Below are 23,879 nucleotides of genomic sequence, written 5' to 3'. Positions count from 1 at the left end.
ATTTTACATTTCACATTGTACGCTAAAATAGTAATATTGCCATGTCTGATTGTTTCATATGAGGTTTGTGCCTAAAGTAAGCTTGCCTGAAATTTAAACACTCAGCCTTTTGCTTCCAAGACTCCCTGTCATATCAGCGAGGAATGTAGGCTTGAGCCCATTTCTGGGTAGCCTTTTCAACAAATACCTTTAGCAATGCTAGAGGTAGCAGTCACTTCTCTATAGAGATAAGCACTTAGCAAATGAAGAAAGCAAAGAATTAATGGGATTCCTAAGAATCTGGGACCTGCCTCCTTGCCACAATGCCATGCTGGTTTACGCTGCTGTAACCCCAGAATGACAAAATGTTGAACTGGGCTGCTTAGTTTTATGTTCACTTTCTGCATGGCAATTCTTTAATTGTATTCCTTTGTATTGATTCTGTGTAAAGCTTTAAGGATTGCAAGGCTGGTTTACTTTCTACATATTCTTTCAAGTTCTTAAGAGCCAAATTCTGAATAGATTATACCCATCACATCAGGTAATGTTCAGACCAAGCAAAAATATCAGGAAGCAGATAAACATTGTTTTATATCTTCTATTTCGCTTAAAAATAATTTTCTAGCGTGGCATTAAAAATATATATATTTACAGAAACAGTGTTTGCAAACTCCAAAAAAGGGATATCTAATGCAACCAACTGAAAAAGTCTGTTTGCCCAGACTGAAATTCTTTGTTTCATTTTAATAAAATGGTAAAATATTTTTTTTAAAAAAAGAAAAATGTTTCGAAGGGTTGAGAGATTCTACTGCCAAGTGGCTTTAAGCAGGAAAAAAAACAGGAATCCCTGTATGTTTCATCTATGTAGGGCTGCTAAAGCCTGAGGAAGGGGGAATTGTGCTTACGCAGAGGAAGACGCCCATCATGCATTCACTGGCGTGGAAATGTCAGCCATCTTTCTGCACGCTCTCACCAAGCGCAGGCTGGAGCTGCCCTCACTCCACCATGTCAGCCCATCTGCTTCTGTCCTCACCCTGAGAGTGCCTCCCCTCACACAAACATCCTCTGGCTGACTACAGGCATATCGAAAAATGTTTTCTTTAGAAGAGAAACAAATGAAGAAGAAGCGGGGGGAAAGAAAAAATAATCATATTTTCCAAACAAGACAAAGAAACGCGAGGCTCATCCTGCCTGCCTTGCTCGAGAGAGCTGCTCTGCATTCAGGGGTTAGCCCGGGTGGAGAATGATGCTGTTGTCTCACAAAGGACTCATGTTGAGCTGAATCTTTGATTACAGGACAAGCGCCTGCATTAGGCCCCTCATTGCGCTCACATTCTGCTCCTGCCATTTGTACAAAATTTCTGAGCGATCTCCTTGTGAATACGGACCCCAACTGAATCAAAGACGAGCTTCTTCCCCCACCCTTATTTTTCTGCAAGCACCCCTTTTCTCTTTCCCTGCTCTTCCTCTCTCTGATCCCCCTCTCCCTCTTTCCTTTCAGACCCTTCACCAGGTTAGGAAAAGGGATTGCTATGGATCTGAAAAAAAAGCAAAAAACCAACAAACCTAATGAATGGTAAACTCTGAAAACAGAGGTGGAGGTGGCTTTTGGTGTCTTTTAAAATTCTCCCTCAAATTCTCTCATGTTTCCTACACAAATGGTGCATAACCTCGTGCTTTTCTTAATAGGATTTATGCTTGTCGGTGCTCTGTATGTACCCTGCCACACCAGATAGAGGACTCCAGAGCTGCTGCTGTAACCATGGCCACTCCTAATTCCCAACTCTTGGCAAATTTCTCCCAGTATAAAAGGCAGCGTGAAGGAAAGATGCACCAGCAGATGCACAAACACGATAACCCTGCGTCTCTCTGAGCAAACAACAGCGCGCCTAAAACCTCCTGGTTCTGTAGGTATTATCTGCGAACATACTTTTAGCAAAATCACCTCTCAACATCTGCAACATGGAAAACAAAGCAAATATATAATCAGCCTAGATTAAAACCCGGCTTCAGTCAAATGTCACGCAGGCTTCATGCAGGCTCTGGAAGCTGGATTTTTATGCATCTGCCCAAATTGAAAAGGTTATTTCTCTGTCTTCAGGATGACTCTTGAGCTGAAGGCAGAGCAGAGGGTTGCTGCCCTGAAAGAAGGGGAGTTGCTAGGAGATAAGTCCAAGATTTCAGACAGCATTGGTTGGAGTTATCTCTAATTGACAGCTGCTTACCCTAAGGGTCTAATTCTAACCTTGAGACCAAAACCATAATGAGAGGGCAGCTTTCCTTCACCCCTGTTTTCTAGCCAGGGCAAGGAGATTACTGCAGGCCTGTTCTTCTCTGTTTTTTGTTATGCTTCTTTTCGTGGAGCAGCCCTGTGAGGCTCAGAGCCTGCTGTGCTTTCTGAGGCTATAGTTTGCATCAGTGAGCCCTGTCTGATTCATACCACCTGAATAAACTGCCTCTTACAGTTAAGATGGTCTCACTTCTTTTTTTCTCTTTTTGAAAGGGGGAAGGGTGCAAAGAAATTCTCTTAAACATAAAATGATTTAAAGACTTATTTTTTTAAGCAGATACTTTAGTGTATGGTCTATGGTTAACCCTTTTTCAGGGGGCCTTAGACTGTCATTGTGAGTTTTAAATCAAGTCTGTGCTGTTAGCAAGTTGCTGTTATTTAGGATTCAAATCCAAACAAAGAGAAACATTCAGAGAAAAGAGATTAACCCAGTCAGGATAATAAAATGGGGCAAGTTTCTTCAGGGGGTGTTGGTGGTGGTTGTGTTTTGGGGTTTGTTTTTTTTAATGACTAGACTTGCAAGGATATTGATTTATGGAGAAAATCTCTTTGAAAACTTCAGCTTATATTTTGATCAGAACTTTCCTGTAAACAGTGGAACAGTATATCAGAGCCCTAAGTCAAAATTTCTTCTTAGTTGTACTGGTATAAATCTGGCCTTCTTCCCCGGAACTCACTGGAGCTACTTTGGATTTATACCAGGGTGACTGAAAGCATAATTTGGCTAAACATTTCCAGGGGGACAATTAAGAATAGGGAATGCAGTCATGTTTAGGAGCCTATGGAAAAAAGAAAAACAAGAGAAAAAAAAAAAAAAAGAAGGTAAATAAATCCCAAGAATTTTTTTTAGAAAATAATCCTATGAATTCTTGAATCGCAGTCACTTTCATGTCCAACAACAAAAATCACTTGTTCTGCAAATTTTTTAAAGATGTAAGAGCAATTAAAAAATGTATATCTTAAGCACATCCAAAAGCTGCATCCTTCGCAGCACTTATCCTTTCAAGGGAGAATGCAAGCAGGAATCTGTTCATAAATGTGACGTCGCTACGGGAATTGCCTCTGAGAGACACCGAAGCCCCCGTGGCTGAACCCATTTCTCACCACTCTGCATAAGAGCAGGTAACCAAGTGGGGAGCAGAAGCAAACCACAGCTCCACAGTGTCTTTCCCGGCAGGGGGAAAAGACAGTCCCAGCCCCTTCATTCTCAGTCTCAAAAGCCTGCTAGTTTTGGATGGCATTGAGAAATGCACTGAGACTACAAACTTACTCCACAAAGACCGACTGCTAGCGCTGATGTTTTCAGTTAGCAGTGTGATTGTTCGGATTGTGTTATGGTATTCTTATTCTGGAAGCAAAGTCCACTGGGCAAATTAATTTCTGAAGGAATAGCTGAATGCTTGCCTGCCAAAGTGGATAATAAGTGCATCGCCAGTGAGTCAGAGGGGAGTCAGCAAGGGAGGCTGGACAGTGATAAAACAGCATAGAGGGAAGTTCAGACCTTGGCATCACTCTCATCTCTCCTCTTGAGGGAGTGAATAAAAAAGACAACATCCAAAGCCCTTAGAAAAATAGTCTTTAATGAGTCCCATAGAATGAACCCATAGAAAGGGTTCTGTGGAGGCTGGAAGAATTTGAAAGTGCAGAGACAACCAACGCAGTAGTACATACATGCATAGCCATAGCTGCTGGAAACTAGTGACTCTCAACTTCAGCTTCAGTTTTTGCTGCTTAAATTACTAACTACACTTTCCTAATACACTGAGTCCTCTTATGTACTGAATACGACTACTGCCTCTGGAAGTCAGAGGATTTTATATCACTTAAATGGAATTTGTATATCCTTAAGGCTTCAAATAGAACTAAAAATATGGTTCAGTGGTGTATTTCTAATAGCGCCTATTTCTATAGCAATTTCACTTATCATCTAAGAAGCCGCATGTATTTGAAAACTGATGTTTGTACTGGTGTCTGATGTGCAATTCAAATTTGTGCACAAACTGCTGCAAGAATGTTCACAAGAGTTGCTCTCTTGCTCTGCAAAACAACTCTCTTCTCTTAGCACTGTCTTGGTAAAGTTACCTAAAATACTTGTTTCTCCGTCTGAAACAACGAGAATAATGAAAATCAACTGCTCCCATGAAAACTTGTGATCTTCACAGGAGAAAGAAAAAAAAAAAAAAAAAAAAGAAAGAAAAAAGGGCACAGAAAAAGAAACACGATCTTCACAGCTTCCAGAACTGCAATATAAAATTAGAAGAACTATCATGCAGTTTCACAGGGACATAAAGGGGTGTAAAGCACCTCAGCTCTCTGCATGGGCTGCTGTAATAGAGCTCTGCACCTGAGTTAGGAAATCTTCCTTAATTTTTATCTTGCTGTGCGCTTCACCTTCCTGGCCAGGACAGCTGGTCAACCTTAAGGAAAAAGAGAGAAATTGCTCCATGAATCAGGCTTGTGAAAGCTACTGACCTCAGGAATAGAGGAGGAGACTGAAAATCTCAGGAGTCTGGGACCACATCCTTGTTCTGTGAGTCACTGGCATGCAGGCATTTTCACCAAGCTGGTGCCAGGACTGGGTTGTGCTCCAAGTTTGGTGCTGGTGAGATAGCCTTGTACAGCCCCTCATTTGTAAGCATCTGATGCTCTTGTAATTATTCTTCATGGCTGTCTAAAAAAAGATCTCAAAACGAACAACAGTATTTAAACCGTAAAAAATAACAGTGGTCAGAAAGGGTTTGATTCTGCCCCTGCTGGAACCAGTGAGACTACTGCAAGGGTCCCAGTTTACAGCTGTGGAGATACCCTGTACACCACAGTTTTAGGATGTGATCACCTGTTGCAATAGCTGGTTACTAATGCAAGATTTTTTCTTTTTTGATAAAGGAAGATACATACTTTAACAAACTCCAAGGAATAAATCTGCATGTTCAAATCAGGATGCATAATTTGCTTTTATACACAGCATCAAGCTATACTGTAAGTAAAAATTTCCCCTTCTGCAAGTTTTCAGATACCTTACTACTCCACCTTCCAAAGGCATTTCCAGATTATTAGATGTGTGACACAGTAGAACAAAATAAAAAAGTCCTGGCACCAGGACCGGCATCCCTTTGATAATTAGCAAAACTAGACCTGATGACAGGACATAATGATGTTGCTCTCATTTGCAATAATGACTAAAATATTTGAATACTATTTTCCTTATGTGGTATTCTAAAGCTCTTTCTCCAAACACAGACAATTTTTTTTTCTATTAGTCACTGCACAACATTTTATGCCTTTCACAGTATTCTGTATATTATTGTATTTACTCTTTTTTTCCCAGTTCCTAGAAGTCCTTCTTGATGTACAACACTGTGTTTTGAAAATCAACATCTTGCTTCCTGCCAGAGCCAGTAGATATGCCAGCCAGTATTAGCTGGTTTCTAATTTTTTCTCTTTGTGTTAGGAGGAAAAAAAAAAAAGTAAAAAAATTTGCTGACTTTAGATCTTAGCCTATCACATGAAGACTTACTGGTGCATTAGAGGCCTATTCAAAACAGGGCTTTTCTTGCAACAGGAGCCCCTAACAATTGGTAATGAGGACAGATTCCGAATTGTTTGTGAGCAGCTGCTTAGTAGGTAAGAGCTTGTTTGGATTCAATTGAACAGTGTTTTTAGAAGCAGTTACTGACCCCTGACCCTTCCTACAGACTGGGTTGATGGGATTAGGGAAAGCTAGCGTTCAGTTTACACTGGGCTATAACAAGCTGGCAAGAGATAACATACTTTTTAATTATCAAGTTACACCTCTGCCAAAGTTTGGCTGTGAATTTACCAAATGGGTCAATGAACTATAAGAAATCAAGCTAGGTTATGGGATAGTAGTTACATAAGAGAACAGTCTTGGGGGAGATATAATTAATACATTTATGTGATATTTTTTCCCCTTTGCAAATATTTCAATTTTTCAAATCTTGTTCTACATGCCTCGCGTATGCACTATAGAGGCATATGTTGTATGCGGTATTTATACCAATGCATTTTGTACACTAAAAAAAGACCTGAATTACTTCTAAGAGTTGCCAAAAAGGTAGACAAGGAAAAAAAAACACCCATGCAATACATGACATTTAAATTGAAACAACAGAGTAACATTAAAATTTCAAGCTTGGTTTGTTCTACCACTCTGAGGCTGGAGTAACATAAAAATACTTACTATTGGCTAGAAGCCAATTTGCCTAGCAGTCTACAACCATAAGAAAAGGAGACAATTGTGGTATTATTCACCTGGAACAATTAAAGATAATTTCTGACATAATAATGAATTTTTTTTCAAAGGCCGTAGGGATTTTATGTATTAATTTTAATTAATTAAAACTAAACCAAAATTATAAAGCTTAATTAGTTTGAATGATTTTTTTCTCTGTTTTCTTCCAAGACTGAAGTGTGAAAAATTCTCCAGTTCAAGTTATTTAAGGCCCATAGCTTTCTTAGTTCTCTGCTCTGTTAGTACATGTCTTGTCTATTATAGTAGGATTCATTTCTGGGAAAATCTTGGTACAATAACTATAAAATTTATGCACACCCAGACTGATCCTTTAATGGATTACAGAACTTATTGATAAAATAAAACATAGTAAGCAATGCCGCTTTTTAAGTAATGCAGACAGATTGAAGACCTAGCATGGGTTGGGAGCTTGCCTGGATTTACCAAGGAGACATGGAGCACTTAGCTGAAGGACACCACAGACCCAGCTAGTTTCTTAGTAACACAAGATTTACGGTCCTAGTTCTTTCAAATGTCTTTTATACCAGGGAATGAGGGTCTCAAACCCAGGTTTCATTTCTAGTTGCACCAAATTTCTGATCTCAGCTGGAGCAAGTCACATCGTACCTTTAGAACAGAGAAGATGTCTTACGAGTGAAGAGCAACACTGGGCTGGGCAAAACATCCCATGTCCTTGAGTCTTCCTTTTGTCATGGGCGTTACCACTCACCACCATTTCATGAAGTGTCCAGTTGCTCTCTCAGAAGTAGCTGTATGTTTTCTTTCCTCTACGCCTATCAGAATTTGGATTCTGAATCTCAGTGCTCTAGTGTTCAGACACCATTTAATTTCCATCCTAAAGCTATTAATTGCTAGTCTTTACCCATTAGTTCCTTTGCCAGTCATGTCTTTTAGTTTGAATCGTGTCTTCTTTTCCCTGCTGTTTATTTCCCTAACATGTTTATACATGACAATCACTTCTTGCCTCAAACTTTGTTTTGCTAGGATAAATAAGACAAAATTTTAGCCTCTTTTGACATAGCTCTTTCTTTGTCTTCCTAATTGTCCCATAAGCCAGTTTTAGCCTGTTTCTATTTAATTTTTCTTTCTTAATGTGAATGTCTGGAATTGTATGCAGTGTTTTGGAGGACACCTCATAAATGTCTGCTGCTGTGTAAATACTTCTACCTATACATCTCAAGATTACATCTGCTAGGCTGCCTGCCTGCTGGTCTCCCAGGTCCCTCCTCCTCCTCCTGGTTATTTAAAAGTGATCTCCCAGTTTATAAAAGCAATGTAGCTATTGAAATTTGAGCTACTGAATTTCATCCTATTTCTATTACTTCAGTCTTCAGGATAATTTTGTTTTCCCTGTATAATAATCTAATAATGTATTGACAGTGCAAGTGGAGAGCACAGAAGGAAAGTGTGCACCAGAGGAGGTGTGTGTAGAGACCAGCTTAAGCCTACCAAGGTTAATTTTCCCAGGCTGCCTCTGTAGCCAAGGGAAGGAGCATAGCTTATATAGAAGTCGAGTTGGACCAAGAGCCTCATGACCTGGTATGAATTGTGTTTGGTGGATTTCAGCTATCATTTGCCATAGGAAGATCCCAGAGAACTTAGCTCCACTGGAGTTAAGGCAGTTTCAGTGAATACCCCCAATGTCTGTTCAATTTACTTTCTTCACCAGTATATTCATGTTGTTTGTTTCCTAGTCATTTGGGAAATATTAAACGGCATTAATCCACACCCACATGCTTTAGGTGATTCTGCAGTAGCTTCCTTCCAGCCCCACACCTGGCCTCTCAGCCCAGTGTGGGTAACCTCGCAGGCAGTGCTGTGCGTGCCGTACTGTTCCTCTGCCCATCTCTGCCTCTTTGGTAAACTCTGGGTTTGCAGTGGTAGTGTGTTGATTGCTGTGCTGGTGTTCACATTACCTGTGTAAAAAAAGTCCAAAACAAACATCAGTATCTAGTGCGGCATGATTTACCTATGCCAAAACTGTATCACATGGTTTTGAAGTCTTTGGGCCAAATTTCACTGAAATTTGCACTGCTGACATCAGGCTGAAGGGTCCCGTAGGAACTAGGATGACTGTACTTAATGCAGACACTGATTTGTGTATTCCTGTTATGAGAACTGCCAACAGGCCGATAGGTTTATTCCAGGCAATTGCTATGGGAATTTGGGTTTCACACACCTACTCTTCCAAATTTGTGAGACTGCAGGTTATCTGAGCAACCTCAATTTGAGTTTAATAAACTATTTGTGTATAATGTTCACTTTGCTTGCAGATGTCTCCTTTTCTATTTGCTTCCCAGTGTGTAATCCCACGTTCAAAAACATGAGTCTTTATTGAAAATTGAAATGTTTAGATTCTTTTTTGCCAAATATAAACTGACCCAAATAAAATGTGGAGCTTTCACATGTATCACATGCTCATTGCAAAAAAAACTTCCTGCTTTTTTATCCATCTAAACACATACCTGAAGAAAACTTTAACTATTTATTCTGATTTCCTTTATGAGATCAAATGCAGTTTAACTTTTAGTAAGTCCTACTTTTGCCAAGTCTCACTTTAGACCTGCATTTCTTGACTTCGAAGTCATAGTTTTCTTTGGTGATCACTCCTTTTTTCCATTCCTTGTAGGCTCCCTGCTTATGCTTAATGTCATTTTCAAGATGGTTATTCTTCCAGTTAGGTCTGGAAAGTTCTTGTACAATTTTTTTTTCTCCTTGCCTGGCATACAGATTCCAGATAGCTTTAGCAGGTTTGACATGGAGACATTCCAGGCTGCCTTCAAAATCAAAATCCCGAGCTCCTTAGTTCAGTCGGCCTCCCTAAATAGTTACCTTGGGTTGTATCCAAACTCAGCAGCTTGCGCACCCGGCGCAGTGCCTGCAGTCCTAGTTGCTCGATCCCCAGATAGGGCATGGTGTCAGAGCAAGGTGCCTCTCCCTCCTGACTCATGTGCCCAGATCTCCTTCTCATCGAAATCAAAGTTCAGCAAAGGAAGGGAGCAGACGTGTGCCAAGGTTTTGCCCTCATGCACTTGGGAGATGGCCAAGGCCTATTTCCATACTCGGGAGCTCAGCAGTACTCCCGGCTGTCGTTAGCTGAGTTGAAGTCCTGTCTTTTTGAAATGAAGAACTTTAATGACTTTTAACTGCGTTCTTTTTTTTCATTAAAACAAATTAAATGCTGCACACTGAAGTCACTGCTAGTTAGCAACAGTACTTCTTCAGACAGATGTATCGATACTATTTGAGCCCACAGTAGTGTTTTTCCTTCCAACAGGATAATTCGCTGTTACATGTATCTTTGCAATGACAGCACAATAATCTTTGTTAGCGTTCAGGTTTGATTCTGGGATCAATAGCAGACTCCTATCTATTTACCAGTATTCCCAGAATTTATTTCATCCTATCTCCCACAGGTGATTTTACCCAAACAAGTATTGTTTCATTCTATTGTTTCTAATTTCTTTATACATTATGGATATACATTTCTGGAGAACCACTTTTATTTTAATGCTATCTTTGGTCACCACATTATGTCCACCAGTACAGTCATCATTACTGAAATTTCATTCAGTGCTTCAAAAATTCAAATTCCTCCATGTTGTTGCCCAGGTTTGTCCATTAGAGTAAGAGCATCTTACCAACTGCACTTAATTCTACTTTTAAATCAGACTCGGCACAGTTTTTCTGCCATCTGTATCCAGATGCTCATATTAAGAGTAACTCTTCCCTTGACTAAAGGAGTTAAGAACTCCACCATTGTGTAGGTAACATGAAGAAAATAGTGCTTCTACACCTCGTGAAGGGCGTTGAGAGTCTGCAGAAACACCTATTTACAAACAAATACTCTCCATTTTCTAAGGTCTGCCATGGCCCAATGAAGAATGAAATTTTACACCAGATTGACAGATGCATTTCTTATCTAATACACAACATTATATCTTCAAATTACAGTCTGGATCTCTACACCTGCCTGTGTAACTGGGAATGATGTGAAGTATGAGCTGAGGGGAGTCTGTATGACCTGTTTTGTGCATGCGTACACAAAGTGCACATATCACAGAGATGATACAGAAAAAATGAGATTGATCAACACCACAAAACATTGGGTAAGAAGCCATCCTGGCTCTGAAGCAAGGACATGCATATTTTTTTCTCCACATTCACTAGTACTTTACCATAAGATTGCACTACCTGACCCAGGCTTTAGGCTTGTGATACGAGTTTTACTGGTGGACTTAAATCACTTTGTGTTAACTTCACATCCAAAGGGAAGTCGAGCTGTTAGCTAAAACATAAACTTTGCTATTATGGTGAAACAATTTGTTACTGCAGGAAACAAAACAAACCCTAACAAGTCAAGAGTTTATGCACTGCATATAATACTGAAATAACTGAGGATTTCTACAGTAGTACAGTTTCTGTGACTCCAGGTTTGCTTTATGCAGTTTTGTATAAATTAAAATGCTTGTCTCAATCCTACTTCTCTATATTAATATACACACAAAGCCACACACACACATACATAACCATATATACATATCAGGGGAAATTTTAGTGGCACCATCCCCACTGACTCCTGGGTACATGCTAATGTGTGTTCTGAAAAGACACATTGGTAGTTTTAATTCAGTTAAATTGTAGAAAGGGATTAATTTTGGTCCATCTTTTTAGCTTTATACATATGCATGTACACATGAGCATGTGGATGAGATAGAGGGAAAGAAAGAGGCCGCTGAAAGCACAGTGTGAAAGTGGTCAGGCATTAATGCTCCAGATTAAAATAGCCAGGAACAGTCCTGTGCCTGCTAATTAAAATTGATATGTAATTTCCTAATATACTTGAAAAAAAAATAATATTAATTACCACAGAAAGCTACCACAGGAAAGAAGTAGCAGCATATTAAAATTATCTGTAGTTTATTATGATCTCTTTCAAGACAAATTAAGAATAGTTTTAGATATTATAGGAATGTCTTTATGTTTTGGGGGTTGGGGTTTTTTTTCTTTCTTTTTTTTTTCTCCCTGTTCAACCATATGGATATAAGATAGTCATATTCATAGGAAAAATAACTTCTGTCCATAAAAGGTATGACAGAATTATTCAATAACTCTTAAGCTATGTGGTGACATAGCAACACGTTTTGGAAATCTGTAGGTCTATTCATAGAGGAGCACATTTTATTAGATGCACAGCTTATTTGCAGAAAAAAATATCTGGTTTTGGAGCTAGTAAACTTATCCATGAAATTCAGTCATTAGTCTGTCTGAGTTCATTTTAAACTTTGAAAAATTAAACTTTGTTTTCCCCTGAAATTTGTGTAAATGTAAATTTGTACTATAATTTAACAGCACTAAAATTAATTTAGATCATTTGCTGGGTTATCTAAAGCTAGCTAAAGAAGTTTATCTATACACGTCAGTTAAAAAACTGTATTTATTTTTCTCTTACAGTTATACTTTTTTCTGAAATAAATGGGGAAAAATATATTAGAGGTTGTGTGAAGCTTCTCATATATGCCAACAAATGAAAAAAAGTTTCTAGTTATTTGTACTACCCTATTTACAGCTTGGTAAAAATTGGCCAAAGACTGTTTATGTAGACATTTTCTAGAGATTCTGGGTTAGTGCAGAATGTGGAGCTTAGTTATTTTACATGTCTGTGGGACTCAAGCTGGTCCCACTCCACCAGAGCACATTAGTGTGTGCTTCACTTAAAGAACAAGTATGCCACAACAGGCCTGTTTATTTCCCTAAAATTAAGCATATTCTTTTTTTTTTTTTTTTTCTTGAATCCTGAATCCAGGCTAGCTTGTGAATAATAATATCTTCCATACTTGTTTACAATTTTTGAGTCTGTAGCTGAAAACTTTTTAACTGTATATAGCTCAAAGCCTCTGCAAGATGAAATAGTAATGCATGAAATAGTTACTTCTGGATAAATGTTATAAACTTAGAACAAGAAGTTATATTTTCTTGTGTTGATGGTATAGCATGAGGCATCTTGTCATACAATATAACACAATAGAAACAGTGTGTTAGTTGCATGAATATTTTTGGCATATGCACTCCCTCTGAGGGAGGTTCATCAGACTATGCACATAGCTATCTAGAGGAAGTTTAAAATATTCTCATTTAGAGGCAAAATTTTCACAGGTAGCTCCTACTGAAAGTTGTTTACTTCTTGCAGTATTTTACATCTGCCACTAATGCAATAAATGGGGAGGCTGAAAACCAAACAGTATTATTAACGGTGACAGAAAGCTTTTAGCCAAGCTCCCTGTATGGTGATGGATATTGTTTATCATATTTCACTTGTTGTTTTAAACTTCCCCTGTCAGAACGAATCATTGATATAGGAGAAGAGGGAGCAGATAACAGGCAATGTGTATTTGTCTAATAGTAAGTTCCTCTAATCAAAAAGCATTGGAAAAAAAAGAACAAATAAAGCATGTTTATTTACCCAAAGCTGACCTTGCTGTACTCAGGTATGCTGGAGAATATTTTGCCTTTTGTATAATACATAGTGAGCTGCACATTAATATCAAGGGTTAAACCAGAAATCTTTTAATAATATCATAAACTAATCAGTTCTTGATGATTTTTATTAACTTTAGTTCTTACTTGAATTTCTTTTTTCCTCATGGCAAAGATGTTGTACACAATCAAAACACTGGTAAAACTGCTTGTCTGCCACAGCCATTCCATGTTTTTCTTTTTGAGTTATTTATGTGCTTCTAAATCTTGGTTTTACCAAGCAGTATGAATTAGCACAAGGAAAAATGACAGAAAGATCTTCTAATTCGTGGTTGTTTTTAAAGCTAAACTAAAAGGCTGGTATTCACAATAATAAATACTTCTAAAAAAAGTAAAAAATCTTAAAGATCTAAGAAAATACATCTTGTACTACACCCAAAACATTTTTAATAGCTGTTTAAAAACTGGTATAGACACATTTAATAACAAAATTTAATTTTTTTAGAACACACTTTTAAAAATTTCACTATGCAAAGTTTTAAAATTAAATGCTTATACTCTACTTTTTTCAGCCTTCTTTCCTAAAATATGTTAAAAATTTCAATTGTTCTTTTCTGAATCTTTTTTTGTCAATTTCAATTGACTTGAGGGAAGCAAAGATTTTTTTCCAGCTATGTTTCTTTTGCAACAACTGACATACAAGTTTTGATAAACAAGAGCTAATCCCTCAGTTTCAGAACCTGAGATGAACCTCAACAGCACATTTTAGTAATCTTTGATGTCGAGTGTTTTTTTATTTTTCACTTTTTCTGTGTTCCTTCACTTTCTCATTCTGATTCAGACAAGAAACATTCCTGGAGCAGAGTTGCTCTGAATATATGTTAGTGTTTTAGCTCAGCTCAGGAAAGTACTTTCGAAGTACATCTCCCAGTAGTCCCTGCTCTGGTTCACAGTGTGCAGAGGTTTCTGAGTGCCAAGCTGAATTCATTTTGCATGAAATTAAACTGGAAAATTGCTCCAGAGGCACACCTACTACACTCCAGCCACAAATAAATATTCAGACTGTGGGACTAGATTAAAGCTAGTCTAATGGTAAATAAAAAGCTCTTAAAACAGGGATGTTATGTCCTGAGGACCATATATTTCTGTCTAAAGTCTGCTCCTCTCAGTCCATTCTGCTTGCTAAGGCAGATGATGTCCACACGATACCGATTGTATTGAACAGGTGATAAAATCCATGGCAGAAATTTTAGTCATATTGTAATCAATAGCAAAATACCTATTCATCTCAGTTGCTTCTCCACTGAAAAGCTCCTTTCATCATATGTGCTGCTAATTTTGAAGAAAGAAAAGACATAGATAAGCAACATTGACCTTTGCAGTCATATTCAGTATGAACTTTCTCAGTTTCAGTAACAAAATAGATGTTGAAATATCTGTTTTCAGATTTGATAGATCCTGTAGTTTAAGCCATGCCTGTAACACCAGTTCTACCTACTCAGATTTACCAACTGGTTCACTCCTTAGTCTACTAGAACCAATTTTACTTACACTTGATGTCACTCAGTGAAACCACTTTAGCATTTCTGAAGAATTCTCCTTTTATTTAAAATCCGTTTTTATTTTTAAAGGTATAACAAAGCATCTTGCAGTTTAGCAGAGGTCTCTTCCCTCTGTACATATCTAGCCACATCCCTGTAATTTAGAACCAAAAATACATTTTCACTGCAGGTAATTTTCACTGCTGTCTGTCCTGCTGAGCTAATACAGCTGAGAGAGAGTTGAATCCTACTTGTTCTTATGCAGAAATCACAGAATTAATTCCTGTTAGAGGTCCAACCTGTTATACCTGTGTAAACCTACAAAGGGTAATGGGGTTGCACAAGTGTCAGTAAAGGCATAATAGGTTTAATCAAGCATAACAGAAAGTAAATTGCTCTGCAAAATCCTCATTACTAGAGATGAAGTGCATTCATCTGTCTCAACTGTTAAGCGGTAAGCTGTCCGGGCAAAGACGGTTCCTACAACAATGATTCTCTGATTTCAAGTGAAACTTGCAGGTGACATAGTACAAAAAAGTAGTGATTGCATAATAATGACCTGGATTGACTACAAGACAGAGTATCAGTTTGCCCATGACAACTGTTTATGTGTAAACTCACTGCATGTATTCCAGAAATTGCACTGAAAGACAATCAGTGAGGACAGCAACTGCATTGCTTTTAGTTACATTTCCAAAAAGTGTTGAATTATGTAGGCAGGTTCTTATTCAAGTATGCAGAGTTAATAGTCAGCAATTTTTCCCCCCAGCAACATAACACTTTATATTACAAAAAATAACCTATCAGCTCATATTAAAACATCTTTTTAAAAGCTATTAAAATATCATTGTTGGGTCACCAATATCTCAGGCTAGGTCTAGGAGAGTGTGAATAAAGATTGGCTTAAATAAACTAAATCTCTCTGTTCATCACTTCCCTAGAATAGTGTAAATAACAGATTAACGGTATATTTGGAGAGAGGAGCCACAGTAGACAGTAACATTATATTATGACATACAATGACAATGTAACAGGGTCTGAAGAATAATAATCTGAGAGCAGGGATATAAGATCTTGTTTATGGAGAAACCATATGTTACATTTTGTTAAGACTAGCAGCAATTATGTCAGAATTTGGCCTCTCGGCATTCCTGTTACACTGAAACCAAAGGTCTATATAGATCGATAAAAGCTTAAGGTTTGAAGGACCACTGTAGTCATATCTTCCAACAATGACAATGCAGGCAACAAGGCCTGCCCCCAGTTTCTCTGCTTTTTCCTTCCAGAAATTAGATTTGGCTAGCCTTTCCTTTCTCAACATTGTTGAAGTTTTGCTCCTCACAAAGATGTTTCTAAACACGTCACATCTAATACTTCTCTTGGGTTAACTACATTTCTTTGGTAAACTAGAGCAGATGGAGCTCTGCAAGTTTTCACTATAAGTCTACTCTGCTTTCATGAGACACCACCTAGAGTACTGTATTCAGCTCTGGGCCCCCCCATATAAGAAGGACATGGACCTGTTGGAGAGAGTCCAGAGGAGGGCCATGAAGATGATTAGAGGGCTGGAGGGCTGGAACTCCTCTCCTATGAAAACAGGCTGAGAGACTTGAGATGGTTCATCCTGGAGAACAGAAGACTCCAGGGAGACCTTATAGTGGCCTTCCAGTACCTAAAGGGGACCTGCAAGAAAACTGGAGAGGGCCTGTAGTGATAGAGCAAGGGGTAATGGATTTAAGCTGAAAGAGGGTAGATTTAGATTAGATATAAGGAAAAAATACTTCACTATGAGGGTGGTGAGATACTGGAACAGGTTTCCCAGAGAAGCTGTGCATGCGCCATTTGAAGTGTCCAAAGCCAGGCTGGATAAGGCTCTGAGCAACCTGGTCTAGTGGAAGGTGTCCCTGCCCGTGGCAGGGGGTTGGAACTAGGTGATCTTCAAGGTGCCATCCAAACCAAACCATTCTATCTTATGAATCTATAAAGTAGTGTTGATGCTGCAATGGTCTTACTGTATAACTGAAGAAATGTTCACAAAGGGAAGCAGTTTCCATTACTGGACCAATTTACATCGTATGAAAAAGCAAATATGCTTTCCAAACTTTAGTATCATTCCATCGACAACCATTCTATCAGACCTTTCCCATTTCATGAACTATTGAGAGTTGTCCACAGCTATGGCTCTAGTGTTGAATAATCCTAATGGATATTCTGCAGTTTTATTCAAGGACAGTGTTAACATTTTTGGTGAGCGTATTACTTCCAGAGGTCACGTTCAGCTGGTTGTCCTTGGTGACTCCCAAGTTCTTTCTGAGTTATTCTTATATAAGTGGATTGCACCTAACTAGCTAAACAATCACCAGCCTTCTGTCTTCCTTTCTTACTACTTTGCTACCCTTATTTTAATGACATTTGCAAACTTCATTAGTAATGGTTTTTGAAGTTATTGTACAGTGTGTTGACAAATGTTTTAAGCAGTGTAGATCTCCCAGAAGAAACATAATTGCTTAATGATAATTCTTCATGTAAGATTCCAATTTAAGATTGATCAATAGCTTGTTTCCAATCTATATTGTGCATGCCAACTCAATGTTATATAAATCTGAATTTATTGGCAAATAAAATGTCATGCAGTACCATTCCTGGACATAAGTCCATTCTATTAGCCTTTTTTACCTCTACAGACCACACTTCCTGTTTGATCTGAAAAAGTCATCAAGTGAGTTTGATCACATCTCCTTCCCATCTTTATTAGAGTTACTTATATTTCCTTGCATTAATCCTTTATGAATCAACTACCTTAGCAGATTTTCCATTATTTTGCCAAAGATCAATGCCGGATTGGTCTGACAACAAACAGGAGGAGCTGGAAGCCATTGTGCCGCAGGAAAACTATGACATCGTTGCCATCATGATGGGATGACTCTCACAGCTGGAGTGCTGCTATGGATGGCTATAAACTCTTCAAAAGGGATAGGCAAGGTAGGGGAGCCCTGTGTGTTAGGGAGTGTTTTGATTGTCTAGAGCTTAATGATGGTAATGAGGATTGAGTGTTTATGGGTAAGAATCAGGTGAAAGAAAGGTCAACAAGGCAGATATCATGGTGGGAGTCTGTTATAGACCACCCAACCAGGATGAAGAGGCATACAAATTTTTCTGTAAACTGCTGGGAGAAGTCTCACAATTGCTAGCTGTTGCTTTCATGGGGGACTTTAACTTACCAGATGTCCGCTGGGGATGGCACAGCAGAGAGGAAATAGTGTAGGAGGTTCCTGGAGTGTGTGGAAGGCAACTTGCTGACACAGCTGGTCTGTGAGGCAGCCAGGGGAGATGCCCCACTGGACCTGCTGTTTACAAACAGGGAAGGACTGGTGGGTGATATGATGGCTGGAGGATGCCTTGAGCATAGCAGTCATGAAATGATAGAGTTTTTGATTCTTGGAGAAGTATGGAGGGGAGCCAGCAGAACTGCTGCCTTGGACTTCTGGAGGGCAGATTTTCATCTGTTTAAGGACCTGGTTGACAGAGTCCCTTGGGAGGCAGTTCTGAAGCGCAGAGGAGTCCAGGAAGGCTGGTCATTTTTCAAAAAAGGAATCTTTTAGAGGCGCAGGAGCAGGCCATCCACATGTGCTGAAAGACAAGCCAACAGGGAAGCAGACCAGCCTGGCTGAGCAGAGAGCTTTGGCTGGAACTCAGGGAAAAAAGCAGTTTACCAGCTCTGGAAGAAGGGGCAAACAGCTCTAGAGGACTACAGGGATGTCATAAAGTGTTGCAGGGAGAAGATCAGAAAGAGCAAAGCCCAGCTAGAACTTAATCTGGCTACTGCTGTAAAAGTTAATAAAATGATGTTCCTATAAATACGTTAACAACAAAAGGAGGGCTGAGAATCTCCAAGCTTTATTGAATGCAAGGGGAAACAGTGACAAAGGATGAGGAAAATGCTGAAGTACTTAATGCCTTCTTTGCCTCAGTTGTTAATAAGAAAACCAGTTGTTCTCAGGATAGCCAGCCCCCTGAGCTGGAAGACAGGGATAGGGAGCAGAATGAAGCCCCCATAATCGAAGGGGAAATAGTGACCTGTTATGCCACTTATACACAGAGAAGTTCTATGGGGCTGGATGGGACCCACCCAAGGGTACTGAGGGAGCTGGTAGAAGCACTCAGCAAGTCACTTTCAATCATATATCAGCAGTCCTGGATAACTGAGAAGGTCCCAGTTGACAGGAGGTTACCAAATGTGACCCCATCTACAAGAAGGGTCAGAAGGAGGATCTGGGGAACTACATGTCTATCATTCTGACCTCGATGCCAGGGAAGGTTATGGAGCAGACCATCCTGAGCACCACTGTGCAGCATGTAGGACAGCCGGGGAATCAGGCCCAGCCAGCATGGGTTTACAAAAGGCAGGCCCTGCTTGATGAACCTGATCTCCTCTTGTGACAAGGTGACCCACCTAGTGAATGAGGGAAAGACTGTGGATGTTGTCTTTCTGGACCTTAGTAAAGACTTTGGCACTGTCTCCCACAGCATTCCCCTGGGGAAACTGGCTGCTCACGGCTTGGACAGGTGTGCTCTGTGCTGGGTTACAAGCTGGCTGGGTGGCTGAGCCCAAGGAGTGGTGGTGGATGGAGTTACATCCAGCTGGTGGCCGGTCACAAGTGCTGTTCCCCAGGGCTCAGTGTTGGGGCCAGTCCTGTTTAATGTCTTTATTGATGATCTGGACCAGGGGATCGAGTGCACCCAGAGTAACTTTGCAGACAACAGCAAGCTGGGTGGGAGTGTTGATCTGCTTGAGGGCAGGAGGGCTCTGCACAAGGATCTGGATAGGCTGGATGGGTAGGCTGAGGCCAGTTGTATGAGGTTCAACAAGCAGAAGCGCTGGGTCCTGCCCTTGGGTCACAACAACACACAACGCTACAGGCTGGGGCAGAGCGGCTGGAAAGTGCCTGGTGGGAAAGGGCCTGGGGGTGCTGGTTGATGGCCGGCTGAACGTGAGCCAGCGGTGTGCCCGGGTGGCCAAGGTGGCCAACAGCACCCTGGCTTGTGTCAGACACAGTGTGGCCAGCAGGACCAGGGCAGTGACCGTCCCCCTGTACTGGGCACCGGTGAGGCTGCACCTCAAATCCTGTGTTCAGCTTTGGGCCCCTCACTGCAAGACAGACATTGAGGTTAGTATGGATTAAAATCATGCAAGGGAGTATGATTAAGATTGAAGAGTTATAGAAAAATACCACTGCTCAAACCTCTGTCTCAGCTGTGTGTTTCTTATATGTATAGACATAGCTCTTGGGGCTAAAAGTTCTTCTGAAAGCACTTCAGGACATGGTGGAAAGTACAGCATGGTGGTGCAGCTGGCTGTAGGAGGGCAGTGCCCTTTTTTCATCCTGCAGTGACTCTGCCTTAGCTCTCCCTCACCACACCAGTCCTCTACCTGCAGATTCTCAATATCCTTCATCTCAGCTCTGTTTGGAGAGGAAAGGAGCGGAATGATCCTCTCTCTAGTTTCTTCACTGTACTATTGATAGATCAAGGAGACTATGCAGGTAGCATTGACTCGTGTAAGGGGAGTAGAGACAGACATGTGGCCTCGAGTAAGGCAGGATGGAATGGTGTCTCACTTCCCTGGGTACTGCAACACCACAGTGATCTCAGAGCCGAAGAGTCTGGGGATCATTTGTTAGCAAATGCAGTTAAAATCATGAACTACCACCGTGCTGGGCTGAACTGGCATTAGCCTGTTACCCTCATTGTCTGCTTGTATTTTTTGACAGAGCAGCACAAGTGTATGTTACCTACCAGCTCCCAGTATGAAGACTTTCTCCACCTTCCATGCAACTGGGTGCCAGGGCTGAGGTGCTTCTCAGAGAGAGGCCAAAGGGGAGCCCTTCCCAGGGAGCTGGAAAAGACCTGTAAGGGAATATCAGCACAGCAGATAAATCATGGTGGATATTGAAGTACTCATGGCAGTCTATTTTTTTAAACCACACAACCTGGTCCTAAGGTTTGGGGAGGTTTTGAAGGTTTTATTTGTTTTTGCCTGTTTGTTTCTTTCCTTTTTTTTTTTTTTTTTTTTTTTTTTTTTGTGGGTAGGGTGGGGCAAAGCAAACTGAAGAAATACAGAAAACAACCCCACAAAGAAACCAAACCAAACTGGAGTGAAAGATGACTTTGACCTAATTTGGGGAAAATAATATTGCAGGATTTACCATCGCCAAATGTGTGACAGGGCAATTACTCCTTCCTAGCTTGCCTGAATATACAGAATGGCTGTTGATCTTGCACAGAATCTTCTCTCTTGAAAGAAAAAAAAAACAAAACTGGGGAGGCAGTATCAAATATTTCACCTTTGCTTAGAAACTTAAGGGATTTATGTAGCAATTTGTTTTTCTTTACTGTGAGAATCTGCAGTTACTCACCTAGCTGACCAAAATGCTGAAAAAATAGAATTATGCAGTTCACCTGAGACAGTAACCTGGGAAAACTTCTTCCTAACTGAAAAATTACTATAATCTTAGGAAGCATCACTGATTAAGAGGCTTTAATAAAGAATCATGCCTTTGTTAGGGGCTGACAATTTATATCTAGACAGCTTTAGGACAGTATGTAGCAGCACAGGTTTGCTGCACTAACTTCATTTCCAACGGCTAGCACTGTGTTTGTCAGACATTTGCAAAAAGGACTGTGGGACTGTAGCCCACCATTAAGCCCTTCTGTCATCCCCTGTAGGGAGAAGGTCTGCTGACTTTGCAAATTGGCATAACCCAAATGTGGAGATTGGCACACGTGCTGTGCCCTGCTGGCAGTCAGGTGTTATTGTCTCCCCTTCTCCAGAGCTTCAGCAAATGAAACTCTGGAAAACAAAATGCATCTAGCACACCATACTCAAAAGGCTGCTAGAAAACATGTCTAAAAGTGGAAGCTTATTTAATAATTCAAATTTAAGACAGGCTGCTCATGCTCTTGGGAGAACAGTTTCCATGCTGTGGTTGAATAACAGTCTTGGGAGAGGAGGCACCTCAGTCAGTTACACTAAAAATTCTTTGTATGTGGCAGAAGATAATAAAATAATACCAGTGTCTCAGCTTTCACATCTGAAACAGCACAAATGTACAGTCCGCATACAATATAGGGGTCTTCTGAGATGGAGTAAATATCTACAAAACACAGTGGGATCCCTGCATGAAAAAAAGAAGAAAAAAGTCATAGTGCTGTCCTGGCAGGCTGTAAAAATTCACCTTGGAGGAATGGGTACTTATTTCCCTGCTGGAAAAGGAAAGAGTGGGATTATCAACATGCTTTCAGCCATGAAGTCTGGACAGAAGGGCGCTCTTACCTTCCTCTGTGAAAAGTCGTTGTTGGTAAGGAAATAACGTTTTCTATGGTTTTCTGAGTAGCTCTGGAAACAAGAAATGAATTAAAGAACTGCAGGGTTAGTCTCTTTGTTATGAAAACTCTTATTATGTTGTTAATTTCTGAATGGGAAGGTCTGAAAGGCAAAAGAAAAAACTAGCAACTTTGCATTTCCTACCTGTCTTACTGTGGGAAATACTTTGTATCCCTCGACAGAATAAAACATAGGAAACCTTCAGTAAGTTGCTTATTTTTCTTAAACCAAAGCAAGTGACACTCACTGATACTCAACACTACATTCAGTGCAGTGTCCATCTAGCCTCTTCCATCATTTCTCTCATAAAACTCTGCTCACCCCAGTAAAAATCCTTTCTATGCCTTTGTGCTTCAGCAACAAAAAGTGACTTTACTGTAACAAATGTGCTAGATCTGTCCTTCCAAAATGCCATATGAATTGATTCAAATCATGTATCTACTGCAACTTATATTTTATCCTGTGTAAAAAAAGTAAGGTGAAAATCCTTCTCCAAAATGAAATTGAAAATAATTCTTAGGGAGGTGCTATGATTATAAATGCTATTACAAATGTTCCATTCTTAAACCTCAATGAAATATTAAGTAGGTAATCATTGTGAGATAAGAAACTGATATCAGTACTTACCTGTATTTAATCAGTGCACATACAACAATAATGTTAGGTAACATTAAACCAATTTTGATCATCATCATTTTCCTCTGAAGTCAGACATTGACCTGAATTTCTTGTGTTTCAATTACACCATCAGTACAGTATCAGCACTCACCAGTAATCACAGCACAGTTTGCCTCATAAGAGACAGACGAGGGGTACAAGGATTTCTAAGTACTGCTTTGAGAATCCATGTATTCTTCCTTCAGCTTCGACATCTATTGAATAACTTTTAAAATTCGCAGTCATTTTTCTAAGCCAATGTCAGGAATGTGAATCTGGAAAAGTGATCTGCTAAGGCTACATTAACTTATTGTGTAACTCCATTGAAATCAGCAATAATCCATCAGAGGTGAAGGTGATAGAGATTCAGGACTTCTTGGGTGACTCCCATCTGCAGGGCAAGACAGTCACAGATCTGTGGAACAAAAGCATTCTGCAGAGATGGCTCCTCCATGTGAGCTTCCTCTCTGGCCGTAGAGCTCCTGCAGGATCACCTATTTACTTTGAGAGGAATTCCTTCTTGGCACTCAGTTAAATTAATATTTTCCTTAATCACCATGCAAAATGGTGGAAAATATGCAAAGATAAGTTGCCTGGAAAATTCAGTTTGTTCCTCTGTATTGGCTTCAAAGTTCTACAAGGTACAAAGGGAACCATTGTTATAGAGACTACCAACTTTCTCCAGGAGTGAGGGACTCCTATGGATCCCATCTGAGGAAGGGCATCCAGAGAGTGTCTGTCAGAACAACCTTAGTCAAGGAACCTCTCCAGAATAAAGCCATACACTTGTATCTTTGGTAAGAAAAAGAAGGCTGGTCAGATAATTTACGCAGCCCTTTAAACCATGGAGACCTCTGCAGAACATTCATAGTTACGTGAACAGACTACAAAAGCGCAAAATACAGTCTGTGAGAGGCAAACTTCATACAGATTTTTAACAAGTGTTTCTAGTTTCACTGGCTTCTAGAAAAAAGTAACTGCAATGAGAATTATAGGAAAGGCAGATACAGAAATACAATTTCTTCAAAGATTAATGTGATGAGTTGTTTCCTTCCCAACTAAACAACCTGGAAGACAATTTACCAAGGAATTTTTGAAAAAATAATTATGGTCTTCAAAATCAGAGAACCTGAACAGATGTATTTCTTAACAAAGTTACTTTAACTTTCAAAGCTTGCAAAATTCTCATGTGCCCTAATTGGAAAGGGAACAGAAAGTAACTTAATATAAAAAACCCCTAAACTTTCTGAGCTGTTTCTGCTCAAGTTCTGCCAAATA

Source organism: Falco rusticolus, chromosome 6, assembly GCF_015220075.1.
Source record: "Falco rusticolus isolate bFalRus1 chromosome 6, bFalRus1.pri, whole genome shotgun sequence".
NCBI classification, from domain to species: Eukaryota; Metazoa; Chordata; class Aves; order Falconiformes; family Falconidae; genus Falco; species Falco rusticolus.
This window is presented reverse-complemented; position numbering follows the sequence as displayed.